At 41.5% G+C, this 24,059-nt stretch overlaps 1 pseudogene; it reads right to left on the bottom strand.

Annotated features, from left to right (window-relative positions):
* Positions 1 to 334: 334 nt before the first annotated feature.
* Positions 335 to 24,059, bottom strand: part of LOC139740514 (solute carrier organic anion transporter family member 4A1-like) — a 60,475-nt pseudogene continuing 36,750 nt past the window's right edge.

Here is a 24,059-nt window from a genome sequence, read left to right as displayed (position 1 = left end):
TGATCAGCATACATCACCAGGCGTGGCGCACTGCGCTCGTTTTAAATCCAGAAAACACCTCTCCAAGTCATTAATCCTTTGTGAACTTTGAGTGCTAAACTCCATATCGTTGTACGCTCTGTCCAACGGTCCCTGCCAAAGATAGAGTTCACAGAGAGATTTTACTGATTGGGCTGTAGTTTGCCTCTCGGCTTGTAGGTGAGAGAAACGTTGCTGCCCGCCACAGCTACCGTGTTGAACACCATGAAAATTGGGGGAGGGGTTGGGAGAGAAAAGCCGCTATGTTGTAGCGGAAGCCCTAACCCTCACGGAGCCCTCAACTCGCGGGGCGCTTCTAGACGATGGTGCCGGTGTCTTGGGAGGAGATAGAGAGCTCGCTCTGGCTGGCTTTACTCCTAATGCCGTCCTGGGAGTCGACCTTCTTGATTAGCGGCTTGCTGGGCTTGTAAAGGACGTGGGCGAGGATGACGAAGACGACGGAGAGGAGCTTGAGCACGACGAGGAGAGTCAGCGTGTAGCGGCTAAAGAGCTCGTTGTTGTACGTCCAGCACTTCCGGCTGCCGTCCTGACCGTACTGCCACAGGAGACACGACTTGTCGATGAGGGCACCAAACACCACTGGCCCCGGCACGCTCCCTGCGAAGAGAAGCAGAACGTCCAAGGTCAAACTACTGTAACAGTGGAATGATGATAATAGGGAGCTTTTAATAGATCTGCGACGTACACGTTAAGACGACGGTTGCGTTGGCCGTTTTTCTCTCTCTCCCTGGGTCGTGTTGCCAAGTAGCTTTAGATTACGCGAGGACCAGCCTATACAGAGTAAAATGGTGCCCCCATAATGATCATCAAGTACTCCTATCTTTCTGCGTCGTGAAAAGAGCGGACGCAGAAATGTCCCAGAACGGACCGTGAAAACTCAAGACGACGCGAGGATGATTATATAGTTTTGTACAAACAAATGTGCGCATGCGCAAAACACTTTTTTTTTTCTGTGAACGTCGGCGGCGCAAAAATCTAAAAGCTCCCGAAAGATTTTTTTTTTTCTACAAATAAATTACCTGATGAGTCTAAATTATTTTTTTTTTGTCCTGAAAACATTGTTTGGTTAATGGAACCTGCATTTTTTTCTCTCTCTTTCCTATTCTTAATCTTTTACTCATTCTCAACATTGAATAATAATATCTTGTAAACAAGGTGTCATATAAGTAGTATGTTTTCGAAAGTGGTTACAATTACATTGTTTGGTTAATGGCATAAGCTAAAACTATATCGTTTTGTCCAACGGAGGTACATAAAGACGCTTGAAACTTCGTATGTTTTCTAGCAACTCTTATGTCATGGTATTGTTACTGCGATTTGTTTAATTTCATCGCACAAAATCAATATCGCAAAAATAAGGAAAAAAAAGTCCCTGTCTCAGTGACATGTGACGAGACATAAAATTAAGAGAATTTCCTTAGCTTTTCACCAGTGAAAAACACTACTATAAAAACTCCAATATTGAATAATCATACGAAATGCTAGATTTGTAGACAGAATTATCGGTCATTATATTGAAAACACAATCCATCCTATGTTTGAAACTGGGCCTCATTTCATGGTTGATATGATAGAATGGAATTACAATTGTCATGGTAACGACAAGAATCCAGCTTCCTGATTGGCTGTCGCTATGGGAAGTTGCCATTCAAGCATGAGCTACTATCCTTACATCTTTTAGGAAATGGGGCACTGGAGTAGTCATTTTCATGAGACGTTCGCCAGCGACATCACATTCAATTGATGTGCTAATGAATTGTAAAACTTACCGAGCATTCGAAACATTAATGACTGGACACCGAGGGCGTATGTACGCTGAGATCTTGAGACCACTCTGAAATATAAATGAATACAAATAATAAATGAATGCATGAAAATGCAGAGTTAGGAGGATTATACCTATACATGTAGCATACTGCTGTCAGATAGATCGATGTTAAAAGTTGAGAAAAGCCACTTCTTTCAAGAAATGCAGAGTATTTTTTTTTCATGTTAATGTGGCTCATTTTAGTGGGGTTCTCAAGTCTACTTTCCATTGGAAAGTAAACTTTCCAGATGGGAACAGCAAAATTATCATCGCTGATGACAAACAGTTCACAGAAATAGAGTTTACATATAAATGCATGCACATATGGGAATTATTCGATAGGGTCTACAACACAATGGGGTATAACGCGTCTACTAATCCAGAGCAGATAGAAATCAGACCTTCATTAATTTGAAAAAAATCAGAGAGGGATACTATGAAAATAATACACATCAGGGAGGGCAATAGTAAGAATCACCCACACAAGGCACCTTAGGCACAGTCTAACACGCCCGGGGCGATAGTCGACTATGGCGGGTTTTGGACTGTTTGGAAGGTACCCTGAGTAAGGGTAACAATACTAATGCCCGAACAAAATGATTTGCGTCATTAATTTTGCTTTATAGGATGATAAAGTGGATCCTCTTCAACTGAAAAATCACCCTCATCGCGAGTAGGTAGAACGATGAAATCTTGCCCGTTCACCATCACAACCACCGACAACGCGACAGTGAATGGGCTAATTAATGACCGGTCACTATACTTTATTATATACCTCATATATAGATTCCTCTCATCTGATTGGTTAAAAGTGGAGTCATGAAAATAGCTGTGCCCCAGTTTTGATCAAAATGACGTCATGATTTACTGTGCCCGGGGCATAGAATCAACTGTGCCTTGTAAATAGGTTTGGAGACAGTTGCAACCCCGTACACATAGATCACTCATATGTACGCACCAATGATACGACCGCCGCGCTGTCGATCAGCGTTGATTACGAGTGCTGTAAAAGAGCTAGACTAGAATCTATATTTTCGGTATCTATATTTCGGTATATAAAACAAATAATGACAGCTTGATATTCGGGGCACAGTTAAAATTATGTAGGCCCTCGGTGATGTGAAAACCATAATTTTAACTGTGCCCCTCATAGCAGTCATTATTTGTATACTAATGACTGGTCATAAGCAAAATGTCATGTTAGGCAAAATAAATGCCTGGTCACATGTACGCCCTCAACCAATCATTTTGATTAGCATCTGCTCCATCATTTCATAACACATCTCTGTACCCCTAAAGATCCGAAACCATCCAAACGCGCGCTTACCTGAGCGTCGCCGTAATCATGGGAACCGTTGCTAGGAATGTGAAGGTGATCATGAGAAAAAGGAGAGCAAAGAACGGCGCCCTCAGGGGGCAATCTGTCGCACAGCGTCCCGACACGCCACGGCCGAATCTTGGCGACTGCGAAGTGGAATTGCCGCCAGCTATACAGTGACACTTCTCGTACGTCTGTATGGAACGAAAACAAAATCACCAACATAATACGTTAGTGAAGGACTCCCCCAAATCGCTCAAATTCAAGACTTATCTTTGCTGCTCATTTGGATGAGAGATAAATCTGTAATTTGAATGATCTGGAAGAGACCATAACAATAAGTTGCATGGCAACTGCATGATAACAGATTATATAATGCGGCGATGGAGACTGGGACAAAATGTAGTCGAAAGCTACTGCGGATGTCATTCTCATCGTTACAAAGACAAGCAAACAAATAATTAATACATTGATGAGACGACTACGATTCTGACTTTCGTATATGATATCACTTGTGATCACGAGCAAAGCGATGAGTAGAAGTTGCTTGTCAGTCTACCTTATACATACATTATACAAGACAATTTATTTGAACTTTGTTTTTCTTCATGTAGATTAAAAAGGTATTATAAACAAATGGAGCAAAAATATTACATGAAAAAAAAAAAACATTACCACGTGCGCATCTTCGCTCTGCACGGTTTCGCAGCCAGCACGGCAGGCGGAGTAATACATGACGTCATCCTCCCCGCACACCGGCTGAAAGTTATCCGTGCAGTGGCAGTGGGCGTTGCACTCCGCCGAGAGGTTGGACAATCCGCCGCCGTAGGCAAGGGACCTGGGGAGAGTGGCAAAGATGTTTCAAAAATATCTAACATCAAGTTCATGCCTTCTCATATCCTCGAGAAACGTTTGGTACACTGCTATCTGCTCCAACAATTGACCGGTTTTTATTGCAACTGATTGACAAATTGTCCTACATCGACGTATAGCAGCTACGACAAAAGAAATTGTAGGCATACATACAGCAGGATTCGAACCTACGACCTCCTGTCTTATCCACTAGACCACCGAGCTTCCGCCCGCCAGCCAGTGCTGGTTCTAATCCTTATAGCATGCAGCGGGTACTGCATAATTATCCAACTGATGAAAGTCTTGCGTCGAGTTACCTTTATTGCAACTCTTTTTACATCCTTCATTTTCAACTCCTAATAACTTTTCAGAGAATGATGAAGCTACTGCTTTGAAAGTTGGTATAAGTCTTGAATGAAATGTGTTGCTTAATCTAACAATCCCTTCATTGATGTGCTTGGAGTTTGACACCCTGTTTTTTGTCCCATTCACTGCACAAAGCACGGCTTGGTAAAGATTTAGCGCTTGAATAGTCTTCAGCGCCTCTTTTCTCTGTACACACTTTTCCAGAGTGCATGCTTTCTTTCCAATATCTAGACAGGTAAGGAGATTTGATTTGCATCACACTGTGGACTCCCGTTATATCAAAGTCCTTGGGACCGGCAGTTTTCTTTCGTTATATCGAAATTTCGTTATAACCGAACAAATAAATAAAGAACAAAGAGCGGGTAATGTTGCGGCCTGAATATTTATTTCGTTGTGACCGGAATTCGTTATAACCTTGTTCGTTATAACGGGGGTACGCTGTACATCATTTTAAAGCGTAAAGTCTGCGCTTTCAGAATCTGCTCTCAATTAAAAATCCATGTCTGGCGTTTTTCGGTTGGTTTTGTGATGCAGGGTCACATTGATACACTCACTGATGACCTTAAGTTTGAACTCACCCATTACTGTACTCGACCGTGACCCCAGCGAACGGGGCGTTGGGACAGCTGATCATGAAGGTAAATGTCAGGAGGAAAGAGGCGCAGAGGCTGGCCAGGATGAATTTCATCATGCCGCGAAACTTGAGGTCGAAGCGCTTGACCGTGTAGCCACCGACGAGCGCGCCCAACACACTGGACGGAGTGACCAGCAGGCCTTATTAGAAGAACGAAAGCAAACGACAAACAAAAAGAAATCAATATGCAGTAAGATAACTTCAGTGTTAAGCCCAGCTCACACCTTTGCGGTTTTAGCTGCGTATAGCTGCGTCAGTTGAACGCAGCCTTAAAGCAGCCTAACGCAGCACTCCGCGGCAAAATATTTTGTAGCAGTCACATTGTTGCGTTGTAGCTCGTATATTTTGTACAAAATGGTTGCGTACGGTTGCCTTAGTTTGCTTTTCACCTCGCTCCATCTCGCTTTTGCTCGTAACAGTACGATTCAGTACGAAGATTGCTCGCCCCGTTGCGCGTGTACCTCGTTCGCCACTCGTTCGTTGCTCGCTGGCGTCTCGCACTAGCTCGTAGCAGCTCGCATGAACTCGCTTCTCCTCGTTTCACTGCTCATCCACTCGACTGTTACTCGTTCCGGCTCGATCCGCTGCGTATCAATTCGCCCTGCTGCGTATAAGCTCGTAGAGAGCTTCACTGGTATAAAAATTTTGACATTTTACAGTTACGGGGGGGGGGGGGGGGGGCACAAGGACTTTTTGGTTCAAATTCTTCAAAAAGCACTAAATTTGGTACACGTGTTGCCCAAAGCATACTAGTGTATTTCAATTTTTGATGGGCGCCAAGAAGGGCGCCCTGAGGCCATATTGGCCAAATCCAATATGGCCGCCATCTGAAATTCAAAAGTCACTTCCATTGTTTAAAAAGGTAAACATTTCACAATAATTTTCAAAATCTGTATTATAGGTTTTCTGGGTCAATGAAATCGATTCTGAATGTTGTTTTCATGGTCTGAAGTCAACTTTTCCTTATAGGGTCACCCTTAATGTCGCTTTGGGTCAGGACATTATTTTCACTACAGGTTATTTCAAAATGGCTTGCCTATGGTCACTATAACAGGAATGACAACCTTGCTCATTACCTGCAGTTGTTGAGGACTAAACAGAGCATGTTACTGTGTTAAAAATTACTTTTCAGCAATATACATTGTGTGGTAATACAATTCTGAGAAAAAAAAAAGATTTTCCACAAAACCTACAACAGCGGGAAACTCAGTTTGAGGTGTTTTTAAAAACTGATATGTTTGAATCTGATGTTGCTGAAAGCACACAATCATTCCAAAAGCTTCATGATTTGATAAGCATATTGTGTTTCTTAGTCAACTAAGTGAATTCTAAACTAGATTTTGTATGAACAGATGTATACGCAGTCATAGCGAGCTAAAGCGAGCGGCATCGAACAGGATCGAGGAGGAACGAGGTAAGGCGAGGATGAACGAGGGGGAGCGAGCGACGGACGAGCTAGATTCGCAATGAAGCGAGTTACATCCGCAACGGTCCTTGCTAATGCGAGCAGCGTACTAGGAGTAGAGTGAGGTGATGCGAGGTAAAGCGAGGTAACGCGAACGAAAGCGAGGTAAGTCGAGGTGAGGCGAGCAGGTATCGTAACCATACGCAGTGAAACGCAGTTCAAAGTAAAGCTGCGTTGGCCTGCGTTAAGCAGCTCGTTGTCGCTCGCCCTTGCTCGTCCTTGCTCGCACTAGCTGGTTGTCCCTCGTCTTAGCTCGAATGAATTTTGATCTTGCGTTCAGTTGCGGATGTTTGAAAAAATTTCAAACTAGCGAGCTAGAACGCAAAGCCTCTGCGTTAGTCTGCGTATTAACCTCGTATTAGCTCGTTTCATTGCGTAGTGCTGCGTTGGGCTGCGTTAGACTGCGTTCGGGCAATACGCAGCTGAACGCAAGCTCGAAACGCAAAGGTGTGAGCTAGGCTTTAAAGATTACTTGGATTTTACACTTGTGGACTAACAGATCTCTTTTTGCATTGGTGACGTCAAAGATGAAACATTGGCAGTGATATGAATCGTATTGTTCTGCTATTACTTTTGCAGCGTAGGAGAATATAATTTGTACACGGGTTTTGCGCTCGAGAAATTGATATCATTATTATACTGATCATTAATGGTGTAGTTGCAACAGCAGCAGCAGCAGCAGTAGTTGTAGTAGTTGTAGTAGTAATAGTATAGTAGCAGCAGCAGCAGTAGCAGTAGTAGTAGTATCATTATTACTTTTACATGAAAATATTAAAAGGAAGGTAAACCCCAAGCGCAATGTGGATTGAGTGAAAGCAGCAACATTAGTAGAACAAGTGACCAGTAGAACAAGTGATCTTTTAACGTTGATCTTTTAACGTTGATCAAGTGATCTTTTAACGTTGTTATGATGTAAGTTTATTTATGCATGCTTTCGGGCAGGGTATGTTCGTGGCAACCCGGTGGCTTTCTAGGAGCCTACCTGGGTGTGGCGTGTGTAATGTAAATGTATACACTGTACATACTTTCGGGCAGGGTGCATCCTTGGCGTTCCAATGGCTTGCCGGAAGTCCGCTGGGGGCCTGCCTGAGCGTGGGGACGGCGGGTGAATGTTGTTTGCTAATTTCTAGATTTTCTGTCCATGGGGCCTATTAGTATTTACGAATTTCCTTTTATTAGCTGTACATTGCAATGTGGCTGTGCGCGGCCCTGTCGCTGAGCTCAAGTGTTACACTTGTGTACGGCGGCGGGGCTGTGTGTAGTCAATTGCAATGGTCCTGTGGAAGTTATTCAATGTGCACTCGTCGTCGCCATGTCGGGCGGGCCTGGGCGGGCTTTCGGACCGCCAAAAGTTGTTTTATCCTATTTTCGCATTCTCGCATGTACGACCCTTTATAGTATGTTTTTTAGTAAGAAGATATTTAAATATTTGAAAAAAAAAGTATAAAATCACAGATATATGCTTAAATTGTTTGTATCAAAGAAATGTTTTTGTGTTGAAGTAATAACTTTGTAATTCATTTATCCTCTGTAAAATTATGTTGCTTCGAGAAATCAATAAATTCTATCATTTGAAAAAAAAAAAACATTAGTAGAACACATCAGTAAAAATTTGAGGAAAATCGGACAATCGATGCAAAAGTTATGAATTTTTAAAGTTTTGGTGTTGGAACCGCTGGATGAGGAGACTACTAGAGGATATGACGTATGAGTGGACAACAATACAAAGAAAATATAAAGGAAATTTAACAAAAATTCACTTTTCTAGAATTATGAAAGAGCAATGGACCAACCGCTTTCAGAAAGCAGGGGCAATAATTGCTGCCCTTAACATATCTCAATATCAAGTTGGTGGAATTTGTAATTTTCATGAAAAATGGATTTTTGTAGTATTTTCTTTATATTTTCTTGGTATTGTTGTCCACTCATACGTCATAACCTCTAGTAGTCTCCTCATCCAGCGGTTCCAACACCAAAACTTCAAAAATTCATAACTTTTGCATCGATTGTCTGATTTTCTTCAAACTTTCACTGATGTGTTCTACTAATGTTGCCGCTTTCACTCAATCCACATTGCTCTTGGGGTTTATCTTCCCTTTAAAGAACCATTACCCTGACAGGTCATATGTATAGGACCAGACAAAACTGCATTTGTAACAGAATGATTTGACTGGCAAAATTGGCGTTTATTGACGATCTTCATCAACCTCATGCCGAACTTGTTTAATGAAGCATGTTATCATTGCGTTCTAGATCGACCTATTCTGCTCAAATTCTGTATCGTCTGTTCGCGAAACTGCCCGTAAACTTCTAGACCAATTTTCTCAATAATGCGTTTATATGGTTGCTGGCTTTACTTTCGTTTCTGCCTCGGGTGTGTGGAAATGATGGGAAATAACTCAAAATGTGGTTGGAAAGCTTTAAAGTACTTTATAAAATGGGTTCAAGAATGTAGCCAATTGGAAGCGCTGAAATGAGTCACGTGTGCGTGCATAGGCGTACCCAGGATTTTTTAAAGGGGGGTGTTCAGTGGCGTACCGTGGGTTAAAACATTGGGGGGGGGGGGGGGGCACCTCATGGAAGCAACATCAGAATTGCATAACTGTACAATTAAATGCGAGCGGGCGGAGCGAGCGAGCTTGAAAATTTTGACATTTTTGACATACAGTCCCCAAACTGCCGTTTGTAGCTATATATGATAATATATGTATATATATATATATATATATATATATATATATATATATATTTTGCTTTGGAAATTAAGGGGGTTGCACCGGGTGCAACTGCTGGCAATTACTGACAGCAACATCAGGAGAATTGCATAACGATTAAATGCGAGCGAGCGAAGCGAGCGAGCTTGACAATTTTGACATTTTACAGTCCCCAAACTGCCGTTTGTAGCTATATTTTTTCGCTTTGGAAATTAAGGGGAGGGGGCGCACCTGCTGGCAATTACTGACAGCAACATCAGGAGAGTTGCATAACGATTAAATGCGAGCGAGCGAAGCGAGCGAGCTTGAAAATTTTGACATTTTACAGTCCCCAAACTGCCGTTTGTAGCTATATTTTTTCGCTTTGGAAATTAAGGGGAGGGGCGCAACGGGCGCAACTGCTGGCAATTATTTTCATTTCATTTCATTTTCATTTCATTTATTTCCACTTTCATAATTGGTTTACAAACTTTGCATTAAAAACAAACAGGCAGACAAACAAACAAACAAAATACATGGTGTCAAATATGATAGTGGCGGAATCATGGGAAGCACAAAGTAGGCTTATTGAAAATGATCCCTTAAGAAATATTGTGATGTAAATATATGTAATCATTTATAACCATTGGTTTGTAACTGAATTGAAACAAACATGAATACAAAATATGATAAGATTTACAACTTGAATCAATAAAAAAACGGATACGTGTAGATATGAAAATAGAGAAGAAAAGAAGAAAACTCCATATTATTTAACTATTCGTCAGCTTGTAACTTAATTGCATCAAAAAGATGTTGCTTATATAATTATTGACAGCAACATCAGGAGAATTGCATAACGATTAATTGCGAGCGAGCGAAGCGAGCGAGCTTGAAAATTTTGACATTTTACAGTCCCAAAACTGCCGTTTGTAGCTATATTTTTTCGCTTTGAAAATTAAGGGGAGGGGGAGCACCGGGCGCACCTGCTGGCAATTATTGACAGCAACATCAGGAGAATTGCATAACGATTAAATGCGAGCGAGCGAAGCGAGCGAGCTTGAAAATTTTGACATTTTACAGTCCCCAAACTGCCGTTTGTAGCTATATTTTTTCGCTTTGGAAATTAAGGGGAGGGGGCGCACCGGGCGCAACTGCTGGCAATTATTGACAGCAACATCAGAAGAATTGCATAACGATTAAATGCGAGCGAGCTTGATAATTTTGACATTTTACAGTCCCAAAACTGCCGTTTGTAGCTATATTTTTTCGCTTTGGAAATTAAGGGGAGGGGGCGCACTGGGCGTAATTACTGCTGGCAATTACTGACAGCAACATCAGGAGAATTGCATAACGATTAAATGCGAGCGAGCGAAGCGAGCGAGCTTGAAAATTTTGACATTTTACAGTCCCCAAACTGCCGTTTGTAGCTATATTTTTTCGCTTTGGAAATTCGGGGGGGGGGGGGGGCGCACCGGGCACAACTGCTGGCAATCACTGGCAGTAACATCAGGAGAATGGCATATAACGGTTAAATGCGAGCGAGCGAGGCGAGCGAGCTTAAAAATTTTGACATTTTACCGTCCAAAAACTGTCGTTTGTAGCTACATGTATATTTTTTTCGCATTGGATGGAGGGGGCGCCCGGTGCGCCCCCTGGATCCGCCACTGGTAGTCAAGGGTGTCGGTTTATGTTCATGATTGGGGGAGGTATGACCAGCGAGGGGGCGTCGAAGTGACCAAGCGGGAGAAGGATGTCCAAAATCTGTATTTTATATAGAGCATCCCCTAATTTGTTCGTGTTTGTGAGTGTGTGTGTTTCATATAGATGGAAAAGTTAGGAAATAGCCAAGGTCAAGTCTTATTATTGGCAATGCGAGGCATTTTAATATAGACTAGTATGTATAGCAACACTGCATAATCAATGATCAAGCTTTGATAGCAAATGTGTACAACCTATCAAACATCACATTGCGCAACATTGCAGCGACTCTTTTTGCCATTCCGATATTCTGAGTCACTGCGCACATCCTGCTTGTATTCAAAATGCCAACCAGGAATCACGCTGAATCACAATCTTTTGTCGACTCCGGGCTTTTTGAACAATGTTATACCTCTTTATTATGGTTAAAAGAAATCTTAGAAAAATATCTTTTTTTCTTGATCATTCTTTCATGTCGATTTCAAAAGCAGTTTACTAACCCTTGAATTATCATTTTCGTAGGTTTTTTCTTTTTTTCCCTTGTTTTTTCTTGTTTTTTCTTTTTTTTAACCAGCGGATTGGGGGGGGGGGGGGCACGTGCCCCCCATGCCCCCCGTAGTTACGCCACTGTTCCTAGACCTAGATATCTAGTGAATTTTAGGCGCAATAAAGTCATCCAACCACAATTTGTAGACTCACACTCAGTTATCTTTCAGTTTTAACTTTCAGTCATTGAAAAAATTCATATCTACTATTACTAAAGATTACCAAGTCCATGTGCTATTACTAATTACATTGAGTAGCAAGTAACTTGCTACTCCCAGAGCTTCCAGAGCTTGCTGCTTCCAGTAGGCTACTATACTGACAGTACTTGGTAGTCAGTGGAGTATCTAGGGAAAACGGCGCCCGGGGCAAGCGCGAAAATTGCGCCCCTAATTTCTGAAAAGGTGTTCAACCCCAACCCAATCCCGGTAGGGACTTAAAAAAAAGTCCTCATGATATGCTTTTTGAAGCACTTAAGAGGGGTCTTTTGAGGGTGATTTAAATGTAATAGGAAACCCTAAATTTTGATATATTTTGGCGAGCGAGCGCAGCAAGCTAGCCGAAAATTTTTATATTTCAGCTTTATACATAACATGGAATTCTTGTCATTTTTGGTTATTAAATCTTCGAATTACAATTCTAACTATAGTGACGGTCTTATAGATAACGATTTATACCAACAGTGTCCAACCCCATCCCGGTAGGGACTTAACAAAAGTCCACATGATATGCTTTTTCAAGCACTTAGAAGGGGTCTTTTGAGGGTGATTTAAATGTAAGAGATATTGAAGAATTCTGGCGAGCGAGTGCAGCGAGCGAGCCGAAAATTTTTGTATTTCAGCTTACAAAACTTGGAATTCTTGTCATTTTTGGTTATTAAATCTTGGAATGACAATTCTAATCAAGATATAGTGACGGTGTTATAGATAACGATTTATACCAGCAGTGTTCAACCCCAATCCCATCCCGGTAGGGACTTAAAAAACGTCCACTTGATATGCTTTTCGAGCACTTAAAAGTTTTTTTTTTGAGGGTGATATAAAATCTGATAAATTTTGATAAATTTTGGCGAGCGAGCGCAGCTGGCGAGCCGACAATTTTTGTATTTCACCTTGCAAAACATGGAATTCTTGTCATTTTCTGGTTATTAAATCTTACAATTCTAATCAAGATATAGTGACGGCTTCATAGATAACGATTTATGCCAACAAACTAAGGACTTGGAAAAATACTCTAAAATACTACGAGTGAGTGAGCCGAAATTTTTATATTTCCACGTCATCATTACGTTTTGTTCTTCTTATTTTTTTTTTTTGGATAAATTTTGGCGAGCGGGCGCAGCGAGCGAGCCGAAAATTTTTATATTTCAGCGTTACAAAACATGGAATTAATGTTTTGTTTTCATCTTGTTTGATTTGGTTTTCTGCCCCCCCCCCCCCCCCCCCCCCCCCCCATTCTCCTTTCCCCCGTCCGGGCGAGGTTTTTTTTTTTTCTTCTTCTTCTTTTTCTTTTTCTTCGGCGGTTTTTTTTTTTCTTGTTCTTCTTTTTCTCGTTTTTTTTTTCACGTGCCCCCCTTGCCCCCCCCCCCCCCCCTAGATGCGCCACCATGGCCACTGTTGGTAGTTGATACTACTAACTTAACATGCAATGTGCCTATAATAGGCTGCAGCGCAGCATGCATTGTATACACACATAATATTATGCATCATACACAATTTACGGGATACCGCGTACGGTATAATACCGGTAAACGGTGAACATTACGCGCAATGACAATCTCCGCGATTCGGTCAGAAAGCAAAGCAGGGATCGGGAATGTCTACTGTTTGCGCGTCAGCTTCGCGCGCGGTGCGGTAACGTAGTATTAACACGTACTGTACACGAGTTCTTTAGTGCGTATATTATGTAACTCCATAATGTGTCATCGTCCACACAAGCATTAAGATAAAACAAGGAAGAGAGAAAGAGAGAGAGAGAGAAAATGAACGCAAAAGAAAGGAAAGGCGGAATTCAAAACGGAAATAAAAGCGGCAAAGACAGCTTTTGTTTCATTTGTCAACATCTAAACATTGCTGAAGAGGGGTGTTGAACAGCTCAAACACCTCCCTTTTGCCCAAGGGAGGTGTTTGAACACCTCAAACACCCCCCTTTTGGCAAAGGGGGTGTTTGAACACCCAAAACACCCCCCCTCGGTACGCCCTTGTGTGCGTGCATTATTTTCTTCAGGTAAGCACTAAGAAGAGTCTCTCTTCCACCTCCCTGGCCTGACGTACGTCACAATGTTTTACACTAGCAGTGCGCACTCAATCAGTTGTTACAAGTGCGTCACACGCTACTATACGCGCTGTCAATCCTGTAAACAACTTCTAGTTCGGGCCGCGGGCTGCCACAACAGCCGGCGGCCTTTCTTGTGCATAACAGTACGTGGCGTACGTATACTCTTATGCGTACGTACAGTACTTATCAGTGTGCGGGATTTCCGAGTGCGACGTGCGTAAATGTTTGGGACGAACATCTTCGGACATCTTGACTTTTGAGCGAGTGCTACATGTAGCTGACTGGTATTGACCCACAAAGGTACGTGAATAATGCTGTTAGTTTTCGACCCATTTTATAAAACTAATGATGCACAGGATTATTTCGTGGCGTTAGTGAAGGTGCGGCTCACTCTCGAGTATTGACAACGGTTGCAAACATGCACTCGGCTGCGCCTCGTGCATGTCGCACCATTGTCAATACTCTCGAGCGCGCCGCACCTTCACTAACACACTCTATCCTGTGCATCATTAGTATAGTGACAGCAGCTACCTGCGGTGATGGCGGCAGAACCCGATGTCATATTGAACTGGGACTCGAGGTACTTCGGGCCGAAGACGGCGATAGATGCCAGCGTGAACGTCTCGGTGACCGACACCATGCTGACGCACATGAAGGCGGGGTTGCGGATCAGCATCCACGTGGCGCGGGGGAAGTCGATGAGGCCGCCGCTGAAGCCGGCCCGCACCTCGAACTCGTGGCCGTTGTGCGCTTCGTTACGACGCTGCTCGCGAATCTTCTCCGCACCTGTGATGTGGAATTAGGAGAATCGATATGCGAAGATGGAAGAGGAGGAAGACGAGGGGGAGGAAAGGCATGATAAGGAGACGAGAAAGAGGAGGATGAAGATCAGAAGGATAAAGGTGAGGAGCAGAAGAATTGAGATGATGAGGAAAGAGGCGGAGGGAGAGGAAGAGGTGGAGGATGAAGATCAGAAGGATAAAGGTGAGGAGCAGAAGAATTGAGATGATGAGGAGGAGGGAGGCAGAGGGAGAGGAAGAGGAGGAGGAGAAAGAGAAGAGGGTCCATGAGCAGGAAGAGGAGGAGTTAGAGGAAGAGGAAGAGGAGGAGGAGGAAGATAAGGAGAAGGATAAAGATGAGGAGTAGAAGAATTGAGAGGAGGAGGAGGAGGAAGGCGGAGGGAGAGGAAGACAGTAGGATGAGAAGGAGGAGCAGGAGCAGGAGGAGATGAGGAGGAGGAAGAAGAGGGGGAGGAGAAGAAGAAGGAAGAGGTGGAGGAAGAGGAGGAGGAGGAGGTAGAAGAGAAGTAGGAAGAGGAGGAAGAGGAGTAGGAAGAAGATAAGGAGGAGGGAAGAAAGGAGAAGAGGGAGAGCAGGGGAAGGAGTAAAAGGTAGTGGAGGACGATGAGGAAGAGAAGCATGAGAAAACGAGAAAGAGGAGGAGGAAGAAGATAAGGAGCAGGAGAATTGAGAGGAGGAGGAGGAGGGAGGCGAGGAAGAGTCGGAAGAGAAGGAGGAGCAGGAGCAGGAAGAGCAGGAGAAGGGAGATGAGGAGGAAGAGGCGTAGGGAGAGAAAGAAGAGGGGGAAGAGGATGAGCAGGAGGAGGAGCAGGAAGAGGAAGAGAAGTTAGAGGAAGAGGAGGAGGAGGAGGAGGGAGATGAGGAGCAGGAGAAGACGAATGAAGAGGAGGAGGAAGAAGAAGATGGTGATGAGGAGAGGGGAGAGGAGAGAAGATGGAGAGGGAGATCATGGTGGTGAAGGTGATGACGATTGAAGAAAAAGAGAGAAAGAAAAGGAATGTAACACAAGATTAGATAAAGAGATTGAATTTAGAAGATAGTTGAAGGGTAACAGAAAGACACAAGCCAAGGAGAAAGAAGGAGAAAAACGTAAAGTTAATTTGAAAAGATAGAATGATTTCTCAGATGAGCGAAAATACATATTCAAAATTCAACCGGTTGCCATAAAACACAAAAGGCTAGGATGATTAACAAGTAGCAAAATATTGAAGCACTGTCTATCATCTTGTTGACAAATTAGAGTTCTCTGTCGACAGTTTGATATTCATGATGAAGCTGCCCAGGCATTTTCTATTCGTGTGTGTGTGTGTGTGTGTGGGGGGGGGGGGGGGGGCGGCAACTTCAGGACAAACTAAAGCAAACACCTACACACAGTATTTCTCTGTCATTCCCCTCCCCCCCCCCCCCCACTTCCCCCTCTCTCTACCAATCTATCTATCTATCCATCAATCAATCAATCTATCTGTCTATCTATCTATTTATCTATATATCTCTCTATATATTTATCTGTCTATCCGTCTATCTATCTCTCCATCACGCCTCAAACCTGCTTCCTACTGTCATGACTGATGCTATAAACTCAGCTTTCACATGCTTATTTATTGCACTCGATGCAGGCACGAAACGTGTTTTAACACCTGCGTTAACCACGGAACAGGTGAGGATGATCGTAAACGTGCCTCTACACCAACCCCTCCGTGAGTAATTTCCGCTGGTATTCAGCAACTGTGTCTTGTGTTTGATATATCAAAAGACAAATAAAATTGGAGCGCACCCGCAGAATGCAACAAATTTGTGAACTCTCACACAGATACATTACACTTGCATTGCGGAAACGTACTTATGGTGCTTTATTTTATTTATTTTTTTCTTGGTTGGTTTTGTGTTTCTATTTTGATTCTGCATGATTAAAAATGTGCACATTAAAGCGTCACATGCAAAAGACAAAATACAATGTATGTGCACATTGCATGTGCCATGTGTCAGTAGCATAATATTATCACAAATATCAAATTTCAGTACCGGAGGCTTCACATTAAACTCTTTCGTGAACCCTGAGTAAATTATTTGTACACTATGTCGATGGCCTTTCAGTTCGTGGCCTGAGATGGCTAATTCTGACTTTATAGAGGTGGAAGAAAGTAGGCCGCTTAATGGGGTTACCCTGTACAAGGAAATGAAAGCTACTTGTTCTCGATTGTGCAATGTATTAAAGACATTATCAACCACTGCATTGTTACAGCATGGTTACAGAGACTAGTAGAGTAAAAATGATCCTAGCTTACATATACTTTATCATTTACACTACACACTTTTGTACATATCCAAAAAGCAGCCATGTTGCAAACTGGGATTTATTACACACAGCGTGTTGGGTTTACATTCTACGTTTACCTCATTCTGTTTTTAATTCGTAGGCATAGCTTCTTGCTTCTTTTTTTTACCACCATCTACAAAAGGACTGTGTCCCCATTTACTTGTTCTTTCCTTATTTTCTGGATCATCATCCATAAGGTATAAAATATTTATACGGATCTACAATGTTCTACCTTGTCAAATATCAAGAGAAAGAGAGAGAGAGGGGGAGGGGAGGGGGCGACTAATAAGTTATAGGGGAAGAAAGCAGAGAGAGAGTTTGGACCGCTTAACTGCCTCGTGTGATGAAATATTTGACAAATGAGACACGATAAGTATAAGGTAGAGATTGCCCCGGAAGGAATTGTGTAAAGACTGGTATAAACACAGAGACCAAGGAAATCATACTGACCCGGAAGTGACCTTGGGAATCCACAGAGCGGGAATGCGACAATGAGGGCGAGGATTCCGGTCACCAAGAAACCCATCCACCAGGCTCCGACCCATACGGGACTATGCGGGTCAATATCCAGTCTATCGGGAATAAAACATACCGGGACAGAAGTAGCCCCGGGAAAAACGGAAAATGGTTACAGAAGAAGGTCAAAAATCAGGGGGAAACGAGAGAGTTGATAACGGCGAAAAATAAGATTGGAAGGAAAGTACAGAATCGAAAGATGAATGGTGAGATGGACAGAAAGAAGAACAGGGTACGAAAATAATGACAGAGAGATAGATAGATAGGGAGATAGATAGATAGATAGATAGATAGATAGATAGGTAGATAGATAGATAGATAGATAGATGGATAGATAGATAGATAGGTAGATGGATAGATAGATAAATAGATAAATAGATAGATATATAGGTAGATAGATAGATAGGTAGATAGATAGATAGATAGATAGATAGATGATGGATGGATAGATGGATAGATGGATAGAGATAGATAGATAGATACATACATAATACATACATACATGTAGATATAGATGTAGATAGACAGATAAAGTGAGGGGGAGAGAGATAACAAGCAAATCAAAAGGACGAGATACAGTGTCCCAGTAACAAGCCGTGAATAAGAGAACGTTACAAGGATCAATCACTTTTATTTTTCTTGTTTTGATTTTTGATACAATTAAAGAGACTTTGTACGGAGCATGAAGAAAAACGTAATTATTCTACTAGTAGTCGATTTTTGTTATCACCCTTTCATCGCATTTATTGGTTGACTTTTAGCATGGAGATAAGTAGGTCTACATTCGAGAACAATCAGAAAGATTGGCGCTTACTATATGACTTACAGCCCTTGATGAGAAAATAAACTCATTTTCAAATAATTATGGCTATTTCTGTCGATGGGTTTGATTACTCACACCTTAGACCACCTAATATTTGAACAATCACTCGTTATCTGCATGCAATCAATGCTATCTAAATTTGTCCACGGACGATTTAATGCTATATTTCACTAGACTCGTTACTGTAACGAGCATTTGATTGCTACGTGATAGGTTATAGGACACGATCGAGTCTCTAGTTACTGGTGACACCAACTCTATAATATGCTGTTTTTATGACTATTTCCCAGAAATGTATTGTAAAAGAAGGAGGTTGAGGGGGAAAATGTGAAAAGACGCGCAGACAATGTACAAAATGAATGCACACAATGCATAAATAAACTCTGTAGTCCGTATCAATGTATAGAAGCCAGCGACACAGCAAGTTCGTGAGGGTGGAATACACTCAGCAATAACGCGAACAAGTCAGTTTGGGGTTCAATTTTGCGCATGAGCAGAAAAGGCTTTTTGTACCAGCAGGGCATGTTGGTTATTAAATTCACTGAGATACCATATGCATCTGTGATGTAATGATTATTCATGTCATCCTTACAAATGGCGCTTGCCAGCACATCCATTAAGCAACAACAGTGGTATTTGGGAATATCATCAGAAAAGGATTATCCATACGTTCAGTGCAAAATAATGAAGTTGAGGCTCTCCCAAAGTGATGACTGATGGACCACTCTGTTCTCCTGGTCCACTCAAGGTTATCCTTTGTTTGAACATGATTGATGAATTTAATAAATTCTCACGTCAAGCAAGCCTTTGCATTATGTTGCATTGAAAACGAGAGCAGTATCTAACCAACTGAGAAAAAAAAGAAAAAAAAAAGAAAGAAAGGTGATTTGTACCCATGCAGCCTACACATTGTCATGAGGTAACTCCGAAATGGCTAATTGAAAAGCTTATAGATATCAAGAAGTGATATATATCTTGGTTTCCGTGTCGCCGGCGTTCGTTTCATAAACATATCTCTATTACAGCACTCACTCGTTCCGGTCTATTAAAGGGTCGATGTAGAAACCAAGGAACACGCCTCCCAGTAAATATCCTAGCGCTGGTCCCAAAATGGCGAACGCTTTGAAGACGCCTGCGTGAGCAAGAAAGGAAAGAAAAAAAGTTAATTTTATTATATCTGACTGGTATAAAGAATTCTTTCACTTCATTTACCTTACTCAGTTACTTGAATTACATTGCAGGTCACTATATTCTTGTGTTTGCTTTGTTTCGTTTTGGATTGTTGTTGTTTTTACAGAGATAACTCAATACAGCCTTCGATCTTCACACACACACATACATGATACACACACAGACACCTGGATAAGATGTCGAGCGTAATGAAGAGTTATTAAGGGAACCAGTGTTTGACTAAGCGCTCCGCTAAATATCACATGAATAATGCAAGAAAGTAACCTTTGTGAATATTATGATATGCTCCATCTAAAATGCAGACTTGACCAGTATATTCTGCCCATATTTTCTTGTTTAATACTCTGACTAATGCAAGCACAACGGGCTGCCTTTAATCTGGCCAACTTCGCCACACTTTACTGCTTGCAAAAACAATTCCTTAACCCTTGACCTGCCACATCAATTAAATGACCAAAGTTTGTGTGTGAAATCTGTGCACATTCTACTTATTGGAATAGAAAGGGCTAACCCTAACTGCACTGGGGGGGGGGGGGGGCCTCGGAGGCGCCCCCCCCCCTCTTCGACATTTCGCACGATTACTCTGCAACACGCAATGCTCTCGCCGCGATGCTCCATGACTTTTTTCTTTTGAGTTTTCCGCACATTTTGACATCAAATTTGTGACGCCTGGGGGTACGGTTCTGAAGTTACATGACTTTTTGTACATGCACGTGAGGCCAAAAATGGCAAAAAAATGTGATTTTTTTTCACATGGTTCATATGAATATGCTTATTTTTACTCTCAATGGCTAAAATTTGTTTTAGGAGTATTACGCTTCAAAAAGTGTCTGTGACAAATTTTGTTACAAAAAAACAAAAACAAAGAAATACATAAGAAATTCATGAAACAATAAAATAAATAAGAAATCAATTTTGATACCGAATTTTTTTTTCAAGTACATTTGCTAAGAATGCCACAAAGAATAATTATACCAAAAATGAGCACTTTTGGAGCTTTATTTACTGATTTAGATGAAAGATTCTGATTTCTTGCATAAATTATCATAACTAATCAAAATAAAATAAAAGGAGACTATTTTGGAAAATTTAAAAACACGATCTTGTAGATTACATCGCACACTACCATTGTGCAAAGTTCCGCGGCGATCGCGCGATCCACGGCCGAGATCTTAAGGGGGGCCCTTGAGCCCCCCCCCCCCCCCCCAGTCTTTCGAACTACCAAAATAGCCCAGTCTTTTTAGGGTTAAAGCGCCAATCGACTTCATGAGCAGCATAAAAATACTGTATTAACAACAAATACAACAGAAACGCATTATAAGTCATGTTAAAACCATTGTCATTTCTAACATAACCACATCAATCATGCATAATTGTATTTTTTTAATTTGAATGAAATCAGATCCTTCGTGAATCTCCCCCCCCCCCCCCCCCCCCGGAAAGAATTATTCTCTTTTTTTCTTCTTCTTCTTCTTCTTCCTCTTCTTCTTTTGTGTGTAAATGCTAGAGAACATTCTTTGTTTTTGTAGTGTTTTTTTTTTTTATCAGAAAAGGGCTGCTATGTCATCAAGCATTAATTATTATGTATAGCATCTGCAACTGTTTTCAGCTGTGATATGGAAATGAAGATGCGATAATTTACAGGATTTTGTACCTGAACGATTTCTTGAATTTGCTGTTAGACTTGGATATTCGCAGAAAATTCAATCTTAACAAAATCTTCATACCATACTGGTATTTTCGTTTGTATGTATTAGTGTATATATTCGGGGGGGGGGGGGGGGGGGAGTTGCAGAAATGAATCGTACCGAATTGAAAATTGAAATAAAAAAACAGACGAACGAAATGGCGTATGTTTCATTGCAAATCAGGCATAACAAAAATATAGTGGCATTTTGAAAGTTGGTATGTTTTCACTATATATCGCTCTTTAACTAAAATATCTCTGATTAAGTACACCAAAATATTACCGAAACCATGATTTTGGTCCATTATTTTGACGAAACCGCTGGCATATTGTTTGTACTAATCTTATTCTGTGTACTATGGCTAACTTGAACACAGTATAGACTTGCCCTCTATTAAAGCACACTTCCGCTGTGATCAAAAGCAGCATACAGCATTATGTATATTTTTTTAATCTTAAAAACAGATTTCCTGTAACGTTTAATCTATCAGTTGACGCGTATGCAGTGTATAGTTCTTTTTTTTTTCTTCAAATGATAGAATTCATTGATTTCTCGAAGCAACATAATTATACAGAGGATGAATGAAATACATAATTATCAAAACCATATAAAGCCAATTCTTTGGTACAAAGGTGTTTTTTTTTTCTTTTTTTTTTCCAAATATTCAAGTAACTCGCAAGCCATTGGGTCGCCAAGGATATACCCTGCCCGAAAGCATGCATACATTTACATTACACAATAAAAACGAACTGTATACATTTGAATAATGCTTGTTTACTTCATGCATATATACTACTTCAACAGCGGTTGCCACCGGCAACCCGAAGAACCCCTTTCGAGTAAGGATGAAGTCGCTCTTGGCAGTGCGACAGCCCGCCCAGGCCCACCCGACATAGCAACAGCGCGTGCATGCAAACTGTATAAAGTACAGCAGTATCTTACCAGTGTACAGGTTAATGTATAGTTCTTAATAATTAGAGAGAGCAGAGAAATCACCAATCGTTTCGCTGTGTAATTTATATCAAACATGTCAGGCATAATACGACCAAATGAGGTTTCAGTATCGTGACGCATAATTGTAATGAACTTAACTCCTTAACTTCCTTATACCCCCTCAATATAGACAAGGCAATACATTTATCGATGGGTTATGCAGGGTTCATGAAGTAAAAATCAATTTCCCAATAAAGTCCAACAAAAAGTGCCGATGAGAACCACTGAATACTGAGTATTATGAGTCGAAATATTTAGCCTCCTACTATCTAGTGAAAATGACATATTTGCTGACATCTAATAGGAATTTATACTTCTCTAATCCCATCAATCCAATCCAATCCAATCAAATCAAATCATGCATTTTCTTTTTCCACCTTTGGTGTGTCTACCTAGATAAATGCCTGCCGAAGCGGGCGCGACGTTTTCGTCGATATAGGTGATGCCCAGCGTGTAGATGGGCGAAGCCCCCAGCCCGTGTAGGATCTGCGCGCCGATGAACACCCAGAAGTAGTTGCTTAGCCCCTGGACCTCGTCGCCGGGCCCGTTGTCGATGCTGGAGCCGTTGAGGCTGTGGTTGAAGGCACTGCACTCGTCCGAGTGGATCTCCTGGGCAGCAGAAAGTGACGAGGCATTGATGAAAATGACCCAAACTGCATTTTTTTTCAGAATATTGTGATTATAGAGTATCAAACTGGCAATGACACATTCTTGCAAAAATTCGAACGGATGACAGAAACTTACACTCCAACATTCCCTGTTAAGTATAGCACAACTATTTTCATCTCAAGCATTTCTACCACCTCTTTAGAAACGATAATTGTGCAGTATTTTATTTTCTTTAGTTTCATTTAAATGTTCGACAATTTTTGGCAACATTGAATGGACGACTTCACTGGTAATGGTGATAATGATATCAAGGGGAATTATAAATAATAACATTAAAGGGCATTTAAAAACGATGAAATGACAGCAAATAAAAACCAAAACAAACCAAAGACAAGCAAACAAACAAATAAACAAACAGACATATATGCACCTCGCCGTAGATCATGTACGGCCCCGTGGTGAACTGCGGGCTGGCGAAGAGGAACGACCCGCAGGCGAAGATGAAGGCGCCGATGCCCAGCCACATCGGCTTGTGACCGCGCTCGCCGACGTACGTGACGAAGACGATGATGATCATGACGGTGAAGTCGAAGCTGCTGGAGATGAAGCCCGTGCGGACGCTGGGAAGTTGTAGCGGCGCTCGAGCGACGTGACGACCACGTAGACGAGCCCGTTGACGGTCATGCCCTGGGCGACGACGAAGAGTGAGAGGAACACCAGATACCCGATCGGGTTGTTGCACACCTGCATAGTAAAGAGTTTATATGAGATGGTTCCAAATATTAACAAGCGAGTTGACGATATTAAACTAAAACTAAAACAAATACACGTTATCTATGAAATTTTAACTTGGTTTTTTTTTTGACATGCCATTTTGTTCTCTCTCTCTCTCTCTCTCTCTCTCTCTTCTCCATCAATAATTTGTTTTTTTTAATGTTTTAATGAAAAATTATACAAAATCACACTATTTACGACAATTTACATGATTAAAATAACACAATCACTGAACACTGAAGAGTAATTGTAATAAAAACAACAAGCAGAATATTAAGTTATAAGATACGAATCAGATCTTGTTCAAGGGCGAAGTTCCGAGATGGGGAAGGAGAACAAAAAAAAAACAAACACACAAACAAACAAACTAATGAGTGACCAATTAACAATTTCACCCTCCCCTGCAATAAAAAAAAAAAAGGTGTGTGCATTGCAGAGACTGGAACAAGCAAAACCAGGGACGAGGAGATCCACATTACCCAAATATAACTTGAACTTCCACACCAACTACACCTCCCCCCCCCCCCCAATAATTTGGGTTTTCATTCCAGAGCATCACATTTTATGTTGTATATAGTGGATGCTTTTTCATAATTGTTATTATGTTATAGCAAATCGAAAGTAATGAATTGTTGCACCCTGCATCACTTTTT

Source organism: Diadema antillarum, unplaced genomic scaffold (assembly GCF_040938485.1).
Source record: "Diadema antillarum isolate AM-2024a unplaced genomic scaffold, OU_Dant_1.0 seq00000857_RagTag, whole genome shotgun sequence".
In the NCBI taxonomy this organism is placed as follows: Eukaryota; Metazoa; Echinodermata; class Echinoidea; order Diadematoida; family Diadematidae; genus Diadema; species Diadema antillarum.
Note: the sequence above shows the minus strand (reverse complement) of the source record. Positions and strands in the feature narration are given on the sequence as shown.